This window comes from Trichosurus vulpecula, chromosome X (assembly GCF_011100635.1).
Source record: "Trichosurus vulpecula isolate mTriVul1 chromosome X, mTriVul1.pri, whole genome shotgun sequence".
NCBI lineage: Eukaryota > Metazoa > Chordata > Mammalia > Diprotodontia > Phalangeridae > Trichosurus > Trichosurus vulpecula.
This window is the reverse complement of record NC_050582.1, coordinates 4,178,285-4,178,786: the sequence shown is the minus strand read 5'-3', so window position 1 is coordinate 4,178,786 and position 502 is coordinate 4,178,285.

The window sequence follows — 502 nt, the reverse complement described above, 5'->3', positions numbered from 1 at the left end:
TGATAAGAATCCCTTAGTGAGCAAAACAGCCACGTGGTTTCCAAATAATTGTAAGGTGAAGGTTACAGAAACTTCTCCTGCCTCTGAGCATGTCAGGTGAAGAGCTGGAATATTTGTTCACCAAAAGCCAAACCAAGAATGGAAGAGAGGGGCAAGTTAACATGAGGCTTCGGCAACACATGATTCTCTAGGCACTTCTGTGAAATGGGAAATGTCCCTGCCTTAGAGAAAAGGAACCAAAGCAAACCATCAGTTCCAAAGAATACGATTTTGAGCACTGACAATCAAACCATCCCCCTGCCCCCACCTCCACCTGAGCCAGCTGACCAACCAGGCCTTGCTCAGAATGCTAACTGGCCTTAGAGGGGGAATGTGGGGATAATGGAGGGTGTGCGCCAAAGTCCACAAAGGAGACAGGACAGGATGAACATGCACAGGGGCCCAACAAGAGAGACAACAATTGTCATCTTAGAGCCACAGACAATCAGGGAACTCTGAGGTG